General features: G+C 44.3%; 1 protein-coding gene across 16 annotated transcripts in view; it reads left to right on the plus strand.

Annotated features, from left to right (window-relative positions):
* The window catches only part of FOXP1 (forkhead box P1), a 338,282-nt gene that overhangs the window by 193,396 nt on the left and 132,266 nt on the right, over nucleotides 1–12,620 (plus strand). The gene's annotated exons all lie outside the window — the stretch shown is intronic.

Genomic DNA, 12,620 nt, shown 5'->3' on the forward strand with positions numbered 1-12,620 from the left:
TGGCATTTTATCAGATAAATGTAATTAAGCTATGCAACTAGGTGAGGTGATTTGCTAGTTTGGCAACTCCTTGAAGTTCAGCTCAGCATCCCAAATTCAAACTGTGGGATCCAGCTTTATTCTGGGAATTTAAATTGAATCCTAAGTGAGAATTAACTGTGAGGGCACCAAAAGAAAAAAAAATAAAAGGGGTGAAAGATGACAGGTGGCAACGTCCAAAAGGTCACACTTTTATGCAGAAATGTAATATGAGCAAAACAGGTGGGTTTTGCGCAAGAGTTTTGCTGTGTTTTTCCATGCTTTTTGGCCAGAAAATAGCTGCCTGAACATAGTTTTGAGAAATTGTGGAGATCAGCCCATCAAAAGTATTTGTGTGCATGTCACGTACTGCTGATAGAACTAGTTTGTCCATCTCCAGCCTTGCATGTCCTTTCTCCTCCCTGGCCACCCCTGCACTGTGTGGGTTTTGTCTGAACAAGATGGGGTGACAAAGTGAGGAGATGCCTCTCAGGCCACCTTCCTTCACCAGGGTGTTCCAACAGCGAGATGTGGTTCCCTGACCCGTCTGCTTCTCAGGGTGATGCTTTGGAAGCACAAGGTGCTAAAGCCTCAACAAGCGTTTGCCAGGCAGAGCCTGTTGTGGTCCTGTAGCTGAGCATCTCACCTCCAGGTATCCCCTGCACTCTGTAGGGGCAGGTGTATGATCCTTATGGGTCTCTTCCAGCTCAGGGTATTTTGTGGTTCTCCACGAAAAGGAACCATTCTGTAGCTGGGTAAGGCAGCGCTAGCACTCAAGTGCATCCTTAGGCTCAGAGCTACAGGATTAGGCAGTCTTGGGAGCAGTTTATTACAGTGCTTTTGCTTTTAGCTTTTTACAATTATGAGATTTATGTGTAGTATTTAATCTAGCACTTCTATTTAGTGCTTGGTTTGTCTAAGACACAGATGAGCACAATTTTCAGTAAAACCTGTAAGATTCCTTCAGACACCTCAGGAGTGTGGGGAACTGTAGAGATCCAGAGCTCTGTGTTGATAACTGAGGACCTGCCATGCTGCTGCCTAAAACAGCAACTGCCTGTTTTCTTGAAACATTTATGGATTCTTCTGCATCTAGGACCGTTTATATCTGGCTATGGTTTCCATCCCATGTGTCACTCCCAAGTACCATATCAAAAGGATTAAATGGTTGACTGTGGGCTCTCTGTATGCTTTGAGTTTTTTTGACATTCCATGTATTGGAGAGGGTTGCAAACTGTATGATCACATGCTTTGCATCTGCTTTCTTTCCTTACCTACTTGGTGACAAAGGCCAAGTACTCATTACTGAGTAGGATATGGCATTTACTGGGTTTACTCTGGGTAAACTGGCAGCTTTCAGAGTTTGGTTGGAGTACCATTACTGTATGATGCTGTCATGGTTTTCTGACTGTTTTGGATAAATTACTTCAGGAAAACTTGACAAATGGTATAAATAGCCTTATCCAACCTGGACTTGTATCTCAATTTCACAAGATTCTCTCAGGAATCTGTATTTTTTTCATCTAACCCTCTCCTACCTTCTCATGGAGAGGGAGTTCTGTCTTTTGGAGTCAGAATGACTTGGTAGACATGAAAAAGCTGGTAGTGGTTATGCACTCCAAAGTGCTTTCCTGTCAGAGCCTGTGCATGGCAGGCTTTGCTTGGAGAGAGGGTTTGAGGTTGTCTGCTCGGGCTCACGGGGCTTTACCTTCCTTGGTCCAGTGGCTTGCAGCTTTGCACAATTCCCTTCTGGGAAATTGGACACGGGTGAGTTCCAGTAGTCCCATGTTTGTGAAGCTGCACACCTGCAGTGCTTTCTGATGAGCTGCCCAGAGACCCTGGGTGCAGTTTTGCAGGCCAGTGGCCACTGCTGCCCAGATGGGAGCTGCTGCTGGATGGTGGCAGGAGGTACCTGGTGTGCTTGGAGCTGTCAGGACACTCACTGTCCATGCAGAAACAAGCCTCGGGACAGGTGTCTGTGCTATTTGGCCACCATCTGGGAGAGAGCCACATGTGATGCTTGTGATATCTTATCTGTCTGCAAGGGAGCTGCTGGAGGGGCGGCCAGGGCTGGGTGCTCCCTGTGTGATCTGACATTCCACAGCCCAGCGAGTGCTCACCAGATGGACCAGGGTGCTGGAGAGCCTGTGCTCCCAGAGAAACGGGGAGCAGGAGCTGAAAGCTGGAAGGGAAGCTCTGCTTTGTACTGGCAGTGAGAAATAGAAGAGATAAGAATCGCATTGTTCTCATCCAGCAACTGCAGTTGTAGTGAAGGGATAAGAAGCGTCCCCCTCTGTGCTTTCCCTGGAGGAACTGGGAGAGATATGGAAGGTCAGAGGATACCTATGGGATGTGATGACCAGAAAATGATGTAAGGACATTGCTTCAGGTTGTGGTGTATCAGACCAAGGAGATTCAGCATCACGGGACATGTCACGATAGAGAGGACTGGGGGGATAGGCAGCCCTTGCTGGCTCTTCACTGTCTTCATGTTGCAGTCATTCTCTGATTTATGGCATTGGGGGAACAGGCTGCTACATTTGTTGGTGTGGAAATTAGCTGGAGCAAACAGCTAGCTGTAGACTCTGGCCTTCTTTCTCAAATAGTGCAGAAGAACTCAAGGGGAGCTTTAATCAAAGTCCAGCTGTTTGGTAATCTATGTATTAAGTATCCATTAAAAATACAAAAATTGGTAATATCTGCAGATTTCTGACAGTTGGAGTTATTTTGTGTAGAAAATACATGACAAGTGTTTAGTTTCAAATGCTGACTGCTGCTATTAGGTATTTATGAGATTGGAAACGCAACTGAAGGCTGAAAGCACCACAACAGCCTAAGGTAGGCTCAAATTAGCCCGTAACCACAACTTGAAGAGGGAGTTTTACTCAACTTTAAATGCTGGAAAACATCTCGCAGCGCTTCTCAGGGATCAAAAGCTTAGCAAAAGCGGTCAGCACTACACAAGCAGAGTGGAGGATGCAGAAGCAATGAATGTAGGAGTTTCAAGTGGCCAGGATCGTTCTAAATAAAGTCTCCTGGGGATCAAGGACCTTCCTTTCTGTGTTATATACCCTTGTCCTTGTTCTTTTCTTTTCCCCAGTCCTTCAGCTGGGTGGGGTGAGAAGAGTAATTTTTAGCAGCGTTTGCAGGTTGTTTTTAGGAAGCACCAATGTGAGAAAACCCCTGAATTTGACACAGCAATGGAAGGCGGGGCAAGTTCATGGCTCTGAGGGTAATTCTGAACCCCTCTCCACCACGGGCCTTGTTTTCTTTGGCTGGAGCGTCTGACAGGGCTGACATATTTATGTACAGAGCTAGTATTTAGCTTGGAATTTTACACATATGAATGATGAACTAAACAGAACTCATTTATGTTTTTCCTTCCCTCTGTAGCTTTTTTTTTTTCTCCTCCCTCTTATTTTTTTGAAATGTGAGGTTACGTATTGCAGACAAGTCTCAACATATCCACCCTGTGCTTGACCACCGGAATTAATAAGTAGCCACATTCCTTGATGATTCTATAGGGATTGGAGACTGGGCAGCCGAGTTTGCTATGCAAGAGAGTTAATAAAAATTTTCATTGCTGGAGGAAAGCTTATATACAGTAGTCTGTTTGTCCTGTATTTCAACCACCTGAGTCAGAGCCAAAAAAGCAATTGTCTACTCCATATTTCAAACAGATGCTGAGGGGTAAAAGGAGTGACTAGAATTCACAGCAATAAAACGCTGGCTCTTTAAGTTCCCTTGAAGGAAGTGAACCTATAAAATTTTTGCTGCTGACTTGTTTGTCCAGTTCTTTGAAGTATTTAACATTAATTTAGTCTGCAAATCATTGCCACCTCAATTTTTCATTGAAGTATCGAAGCCTGCTAAACACATAACCTTGGAGCGCACGAGAAAACCTGATTCCTTTAGCAGATACATTCATTTACCCATTTGAAAACTTCCTCCTGACGCTGGTGGTGGGGTATGCTCTAGGTATTTGCAAAGGAAAACTTTTCAAAGGGGTTTATTTTTTATGACTATTAATTTCACTTGCAGTAGGTAAGTGTATTTTAAGTGGTGGTGGTCCACCCTTTTCTGTTAATAACACCCATTGCTGCTCTGTGTCGGAAGCCAAGGTGGGGGGCCAGGATGGTTGTGTTTGATTTGGCTGTGCAAGATTGTTGGAGGTTGTAGGAGATCAGGGTGGATGTGCCTGTCCTGTGCCCACCACTGTGTGCACAAGCAGGGTGGGAGGCCGTGGTGGCAAGGGCTGGGGGACACCCTCATGCTGCAGGTCAGTCTGCCAGCGGTTCGTGCCCTTTTGGGCTGTGCCCAGAATTGCTGAAAATCAGAATGAATCAGTGGCAGTCCTACTCGTGCCAAACGAAGGGAGTGTTTCACCTGTCTCAGATATTCTGCCTTCCAAGCAATCTTCAGGCTCAGATAAGCAAAATATCCACAAAAGTAATTTGCCCTTTTGGCAGAAAAATCTCAGGTTATTCGGCAAGTGATGGATACCCTGGCAAATTCCTGAACTTAGTTATTGCTGGGAGATCCTGATCAACAGCCTCCCCTTAGTATTATTATTTTGCCTTTTTTTTTTTTTTTCTCCGTTTTGACTTTTTCCACCTAAATTTAAGTTTCTCCCTTCTCCTGATCCTTGTGCCCTGGGGGATATGGAGGAGAAGGCCCCTGGCCCCACCTGTGTGGGCTCCAACAGAGCTGTGCCCTGCCTGGAGCTTCCCACAGCAGCACTGCTGGGACCCAGCGGTGGCACGAGCAGAGGACATCAGCTGTGAGGGGAAGTTTTAAAAAATGCCATCAGGCTTAACTTGGAAAAAAATATCAACACAGAGGGTGTCAATTGAAAACCAGCAGGGTGGGAAAGCTGCTGTACTGTAGTGGGAATGCAGCAGCCTCAAGGCCCTTTAAATGATTGGTGACACACTAGAGATGTTGTTAAATTACCTTTTTTATTGGTTCTTGAGTCTTATGTCTTAAAAGACTATTCTTTGGAAGAAGTCAAGAGAATCCTTATGTTTGGTTTAGATATAAACCTGAGATACAAAACATGGATGTGGATCCGGACTTGAACTTCTCCAGTGTCTAGGGAGTATTTCAGACTGGGATTTTGGTGAGACCTCTCTTTGCACATGATGGTTTGGAGGACTTGGATGCAGTGTTCACCTGCAGCACAGCTGAGCTTCAACCAGGGATGTTAGTATTTTGGCATGTTTCCCCACCAAATGGGGAAATAGTGAAGCGTTTCTGTCTTACAGTTGTTTAAAGATTCAGAAGAACATTTCCTGTTTTGTTTTCAGCACCAAAAATTGAATACAAGGATTTACCAATTTTTAAATTCACTGATTATGTTGAAGAGAGTACTAGAAAGTGTTTGAGAGGAGTTATGCTAATGAGCAACCAGAGGAAAGGTTTTTTTGCATCTAATTCTACTTTTTAGCGTTCAGAACTGCTTATCTGTTTGTTGTTCATGAGAACTGTTTCCAGTGTTGCCTTAGTTGCCCTGTCTGTAAAATACGGGAGGCGGACAAGAGGCTTTTAAATTCTGCTGAAAGACTTTAGGATGATTGCAGAGCGGGTGTGTATTGCTAGTAATTTGTAAGAGAACTTGGGACAGGCTTGATGAAGGTTCACTGGTGAAACACACTTTAATTCAAACACTCTGGTTAAGACTTTCTCTCCAGCCTGCGTTGTCCCATATTTCACATTCATTCCCAGCATGGACTTCCTTTGCTGAAGGTCCCATAGGTAAGCCACGAGAGCAAAATATACTACAGGGCCTCATACCAGCACTTGGAGTGGGAAATTTCAACCATCCAGCTTAATTTTTCATGACTGTAGAACAATAGCCAAGATTGTGTTCTGGGTACAAAGGTGGCCACCGGCACAGCCCCATTAGCCCCGGCACAGGCAGCTCTGCCCCCTCCATGGGCTGCTCTTTGGGCTGGGGCTGAGCTGTGTTCCACAGAGGTGTTTTTCTCCCGTGTTGGAGCAGGATCATTGTGGTGGCATGTTTGTGCTGAGGGGTGAGGGCTGAGCACGGCTGTCACCCGTGGAGCCGCGTTTTGTATCTGCCTGCTGGGGAGCAGCTGCAGGCAGAGGAAACCAGTAGGGATAATGGTGATGCTGAATGGGAAAAGAGGATTTTTTTGAACCTGAAAAGGGCTGTTTATGTATCATAAACCGCTTTTCAACGCTGTAAACCCTTTGAAAGCAGCCCCTCTGCCTCCTCTTTGCTCTGTGCAGCGTGAAGCATCCAGGTTGGCTCTCTGGTAAGAGCAGCAGCTCAGTGTGGTTTTTGTGTAGCTCTCGAGAGGAATGGGGAAAATTCCGAAAAAAATCTCAATTGACCAAAACATTTCAGCATTTTTCAATCTTATGTTGACTCCTGAGCAGCAGGCTGGTATCTACAGACTGCTGAAAAATGCTGTGAATTGGTAATTATGAATTGCAGCAGGAGATCAGTTCAGCTTAGTGTTCCCAAAACCTCAGAGATCAAAAGGTGCCAGTGAGAAAGGTAAAGCATTGAGGGTCAGTGAATTTACCAGGCTACCTAAAATTTAGTTGCTCTATCTAGTTTGAGGAAAAAATGTTGTTGCTGAATTCTGTAAGGGAAATTTTTTTTTAAAAATGAGAAGGTGGATAACATTTCTGTTGAGGCATGGACTGTTTGCAGGAAAAAATGAGGATATGAAGCAATTGCTGGGGTGCTTCTAGGTTTTTATTTTTCTCTCAGTTTTGTCTATTAATTTACCTGATAGGGCAGTAATTAAATCAAGAAAAGCAGTAAGAAGAAGCAAGAGGGCAGAATAAATGGCGTCTTGTTTTTCTTTAATTTTCTATCAAGTGCAGAGCAATGAAACCATTTTTTTTTTTTTAAGCTGCAACAGTATGCATTTCCCTTTTTCATACTCTTTTCTTTCCAGCTGCCAGTTCCAGGAAACGGTACTGTCAAAAGCTGTGTTTATGTGTCACATCTCAGCCTGGTCTGGGTAGGTGGTGTGTGGGACAGGAGTCAGCTTATCCCCCTTCACCACTGCCCTGCCCCAGTGGCACAGAGCCTGGGTCCCCCATTTGTGCTGGGACTCACGGGTGCTGTGCAGTGCTGAGGAGCAGGAGTTGTCTCCCAGATTGGTATCTCCCAGGCTTTTAAGAGCATCAGTAGATAAGGATCAAGATTTTGAAGTAGTGGATTTCAAGGGAAGCAAAGGATTTGCGAGCACATGTAGTGCCCGGGCATCACCTCCAGCTGCTCAAAGGGTCGCAGGAAGAGTGAAGTTAATCAGTAGAAGAAACATCCAATTTTAAGGTGGCAAAAACCTCCTTTGCTATCGCCAAACTCCTGTTTGAGGAGGAAGGCAGTCTTTGTGGGAGAGCAGCCTGTTTGTCTAGGGTGTATCTGCTAAAGACTGGACATATGTTTTACTACTTTCCAAATCCTTTCACCGAATCCTCAGATTGTTGGCAAAATATGGGTAGTGGCAGATTCCTAATAACTCTCTTTCCCTTCTGCATCAATTATGTGTCTCTGCGAGGCAGAGCTTTGAGTCAGCTCTCCTTCATTTTGCTCTTCTGGTCGCTCCCAGGGGAGAGAATCTCTTGGTAATAGGAGCTACATCAGTTCAGAGAAGAATACAGTTTTGTTCCCTTCTCGAATGACATATGACTATCAGGCATCTGATGAGTTCTCTGAGTGGGCACATGAATTGAACCTTTTAGGAGTCTGGGTGATTAATGGCCTGATGGGTGGGAAGCAGACACTCGTTACAGGTCTGGGGGATCTGCCTGGCAGAATAAAATAGTGCCGTGGTAGCGATGCCCTTTTACCCTTCTGAGCTCCCCTGCAAACGTCACCAGTGCTGCACGAAAAAGGAAACAAAGTTCACCACACAGTGGTTTAGGGGATTTTTTTTACTTTTGTTTTTGTTGCCCATGTGTTGTTGTGCGGGTTTCCTTACAGAGCAAGCACAAGAGATGTTTCAGTTTGACCTGCAGAATTGTTTCTTGCTTTATGTGATTGTAGTTGTTAAGGATCCTGGGCACATTGACATGGCCTCTGATCCTTGTGTCTCAACCTGGCTCCCAAGGAAAAGTCTGTAATGCTGCCCGTGCTTGTGGGTAGGGCTGGATCCCAGTGCCAGTGTCAAGTGGGGATTTTTTCCTAATATGGACAGTAGCCCACAAGGAGCTGGATGAAGTCCATCAAACTAACGTCGCCAGCAGTGAGTAGAAAGTTTGGCTGTGCTCTGCTTGGACCAGCCCCGAGTGAGAGACCAGAAGGTGAAAGGCTTTTTCACACCATAACTTGATATCTCATGGCCAAGGGTGATGTACTAAAGGCACAGACCAAGGAATGCTGCCATGAGGTGATGCTTGCTCACCACTTCCCTCTGCAAATAGCTGCGCAGTTGTGGCTTTTGCAAAATGAAGCTTTGTTTTGTTTTGTTTTGCTTTGTTTTGTTTTGTTTTCCCCTGAAGACAGCTCAGAACAGGAGCAGAGCAGGCACTGACATGCCCGCCTAAACCCTTTACTTTCCTAATTTTTTGGGACATGTTCCTCCCTTTGCCTTCTGGTCTTTTTACTGAGGCAGTGCAAGTGTTTCCACTCACAAAACTTCCACTTGTGCTAATTTTGACAGTGTGAAATTTTGGTGTATATTAATTTTTTTCTGAGTTCTCACTAGTGGATTGCACAGCCAAACCAGTGCTTTACGTGGGCACTGACAGTCCATTCCTGGTCAGCAGTAAGTGCTGAGTTTGTTTCTAAGGAAAATATTGTGAAGCAAAGGGATTTTTTTTTTTTTATGTTGGTTTGTGGATTTTTTAAAAGTCTTGATGTTCTGTATTAGACATAGACTGTTTTTAAACATCAGCATGTGTTCCTTTTCTTTGATGTCTTTTCCAAGGAGGATTCTGCCTTCCACTTTAACAAAAGGCCCACGTTCTTCTTAGGTTGTTTTATTCTGCTGATGATGTTGGTTACTGAGATAAATAGGTATGTGCGTGTACATTTAAAATGCAACATTCCCCTTCAACACACCACGGAAGCATAACAGAACTGATCTTCTGTAGTGATCTCCTGTGCCAGAATTTTCATGTTTTGAAATGAAAATGGATTCTCCTTATCTTCTCATAGCCCCTTTGATCCATTGCCTGTGGGTGCATAGTGGCACTAACGACAGAGGACGGGGAAGCTTCAGCTTTGCATGGCATCATTAGCTCCGGAGCATTAGCAGCATCTCAGTGAGGAGCAGCCCTGCTCCCGGTATGCCAGGAGAGATCCTGTCCCCTACACCTCCCCTGAGCTCGAGCCCAGGTGAGATACACCCCCTGGAAGGGTCCTGTGTGTTCCTGCCAGGTGTTTCTACAATGCTCTTCCCATTTTCCTGACCCTGTCAGTGCCTCAGCAGTAGGAATTCCCTGCAGTGATACCTGCTTTCCACATCTTTTCCTTCCTCCAGGTAGCACAGAACTCCAAGGACTAAACTTACAGGCTAGACTTGTGTTCACCTGTGCATCAGCCTGTACCCGAGCTGGGAGTTTGCACGTTTGCTTTTTTCCCCTCTGATTATTAATTCAGTCCAAAGTTTGTCATTTGTAACCGGTTGCAACCAAATAACTCGAACCTCTCTGCCAGGGCTCTGCGTGCAAGTACTGTCAAAAGTGTTCTCAGTGATGAGTCAGTTCCTTTTTTTTTTTTATTTTAATGACGGGTATGCAGCTAGTGTACCCATTAGAGCGTGCCGAGGGATGGCATAGAAATGAGGATACACATGTGTATGTATCAGATGCTGAAGAGCAGCATTCGTGTTATAAATATAGCTCAGCTGTGTTCCTTCTTACATTTCAATTTTATAATCCGTTCCAGAAGATTTGGACAAAAATACTGTGGTGTAAGAGAGCATTAGTTTCTGGGTTCTTCAGATAATAATTCTTAGTACAGAAACTAGTAAATAAACCTCTAAAGATGGGCAAGATGACATCTTCCCTAGTTCTAGGAATTGGACTTGGGGTATAGATTTATGCAAGGTAAAGTAAAGGACAAGTAGAAGCAGGAACAGACCTGTATGTTTTATTTTTTTAGTTTATTGCTAAAATGTATGAATAGTCCTTTTTTGTTTGTTTTATTGGTGTGATTATATATGATCTATCTTTACATGTATACTTTTTAGACCTGGTGGGCCCACTGTGATTAAATGTTTGCTTTGAATACGTGTCCAGCGTGTTAACTTTTCACAGTGGAAAGTTGTTAAATTCATTTTTATACAAGGGGTGGGGGGGAAAAGAGGGAGGGGGGGAAAAAAGAAGAGATTGTTAAATGTATGGAAACCCTTATTGGCTGAATTATATAACTGAATTCATTCAACATGCTCGCTGTATCTTGTTCTCCTTTCAGTATTGCCACTCTGTTCATCACCCCTTTTAGTGCTTTAGGCATATGGCGTGCAGTACATCCAGGGAAGTGTCAACAATATGGCATATGTTATACATACTGATCTTGATACACCGTAGAAAATAATGGGCCTAACTTTAAAAGGCACGGTGCTAAGAATAGAGCGTGCTGCAACATGCAGACAGTGAATCCGCCATGAATGTCATGTTTGAAGACAAAAAGAGCTGTATTTTTCATTACTTTTGTGGCTTGGTTTGTGTCTTGGCGTTGCTGCAAATTAAAATATGGCAGTGAGGTGGGTGCAGGCAGGATCTGCACCCGCCTGATGCCGGAACCCCAGGGTCTGCTGAGACTTGGGGGTCACAGTGCGTGGGGGCAAGAGGGGTCAGGGGGTGTGTGTGTGGGCAGGAGGGAGCAGGGAAGGCAGGGAGCTTTGGGACCTGCCTTCTGTGTGAGCCAAGGTGGGGACCAGCAGGGACTGTGCTACTGACACCCGTCCGCAGGAAGAGGGACGGGGACGGAGGATGTCCGGATGCGCTTCTAGGAGTCATTAGAGGGTCGCATTAGCTCACCACTTAGCTCTGTCTCCTCGCTGTAAATGAGCCTGCACAAGCAGATTGCAACGCTTACATTAAAACCACAGTTGTGGAAATGAGTCTTTCCAAAGACTCTTCCAAAGATCTGCCCATTAGGATCTGACTGCTGGATCAGGGCTCTCATCTGTACTCGCAGCAGTAAAATAAAGATGAAACGCTCTGTTTCTCATTTCTGGATCCTGGACTTACTCAGCTCCCCATTTCTCAGCCAATCCTTCGTCCCAGGAACACTCATTTTGAAATGAGAAAAAATTTAAACAGGGGGTCCTTTGAAAAACCGAGCCTGAAAATTGTTCCAGGAAGTTTCATCTTTAAAATAAATGATTCGTACTGTCGTATAGGTGTATGTGTATCTGTATGTCTGCATTGCTGTTTATTGTGCTGTACTGGCCTGGCTTGGGAGCTGTAACATCTGAAGTGCAGAGAAGCAGTGACTGGAGAAAGGAATATCCTCTTTCCAACAAAGACCTAATATTTGTCCGTTATCTCTCTGGCCATTGTAGCAGTTCCTGATATCCACAGAACCGCGTGGATAAAACGGCACAACAAAATATTTATTTTTAATCTTTGCTGAATGTTTGGTGCATGTTTATGAGGGTTAAACATTAATAGCAGATGTTGTTAATGAATAGAAGGCTTGAGCCAGCTTCTGAGACCTTTTAGTTAGTACATGAATTTTCTGGTTGATGACAATACTTGTAACATGCCTAATTACGAAGTAGTGTTCTAATCAAGCCTTGAATAACTGAAGAATTTCCCCTCCTCTTTTGCGGTTATTTCAGTGGCACACACAGAGATCGCTTCAGTGCCTGTGCTTATTCTTAGTGATTTTTCTTTTCTTAGAACGTTCATTGAGGTTTTTCCCCCAAGAAGCACATGTATTTACGCTGGATGCCGGCGCAGGATCGTGCGCACGCAGGCATAGACGGCGACACGCGCACGGCACGGCCCCTCCATCCCAGCCCCACCGGCAGCTGAGCTGGTGCCAGCCTCTGAAGTTGTTGTCCCAGTTTGTCACACTTCCAGGTGAAGTACGTGAAAGTGATTATAGGTAATAAATATCTTTTTTTTTTAACTTATTGCAGAGGCAGTTTTTCCCCTGTTAATGAGGGTAATTTGACTTGGTTGAAGGATTGCAGTTCTTAAGAATTAATGCAGCAATCCAATTCAAAGATTTAAAGAGATCTAAGATTTTTCACAGGTCGTGTGCTAGTGAATGTGCTCCTATCACATAGCAGCTAATGGACTTGAACAACAGTCTGTCATTTACTGTTACCTCAGTGTATAGCAGCTTTGCCCTTGATAGCGAGTATACTTTCCCAGCAGTGCAGGTTATTTAGTAGTGCTGTGTATTTGTAACACTTTTAAGAGACAGTATCCGATTTCTAACAGCCCTAATTACTGGATGAAGCGAGGTTACCTTTCTGACTTTCTTAATGACGTGTTTGGATCCTAATCTGCATGAGCCTAAAGTGTTTTAGTAGGCTCTGATAGCTGACTTTTTTTTTTTTTTTTTTTCAAATTTATCTCTGTGTATACACATCTATAAAATACTTTTTGTGTTTTCCCTGAATCAATGCTCAAAGGTTAATTTTATAAATATGGAA

Source organism: Myiozetetes cayanensis, unplaced genomic scaffold (assembly GCF_022539395.1).
Source record: "Myiozetetes cayanensis isolate MyiCay16 unplaced genomic scaffold, myiCay2020 scf18, whole genome shotgun sequence".
Taxonomy (NCBI): domain Eukaryota; kingdom Metazoa; phylum Chordata; class Aves; order Passeriformes; family Tyrannidae; genus Myiozetetes; species Myiozetetes cayanensis.